A 294-nucleotide genomic window follows, 5' to 3' on the forward strand; every position below is an offset into this window, starting at 1 on the left:
CCCCCCCTAGTGACTTGGTAAGAGAAATTGCCGCCGTTCACTTTCTTCTCCACCGCATAAAGGTATCAAGTTTTATTATTGCAATAAAAACGCTTTATGCTGGCTTTTCTCAACCCCGTGTCTTGGAGGTTTTTCCCCTCGCCTGTCTGTCGCTCAGCACAGCGGGTGCTGTGTTGGGCTCAGGGGGTGCTGTGGGTGCTGTGCTGGGCTCGGGGTGCTGTGTTGGGCTCAGGGGGTGCTGTGGGTGCTGTGCTGGGCTTGGGGTGCTGTGTTGGGCTCAGGGGGTGCTGTGGG

This window comes from Egretta garzetta, unplaced genomic scaffold (genome assembly GCF_000687185.1).
Source record: "Egretta garzetta isolate BGI_Z169 unplaced genomic scaffold, ASM68718v1 scaffold223, whole genome shotgun sequence".
NCBI lineage: Eukaryota > Metazoa > Chordata > Aves > Pelecaniformes > Ardeidae > Egretta > Egretta garzetta.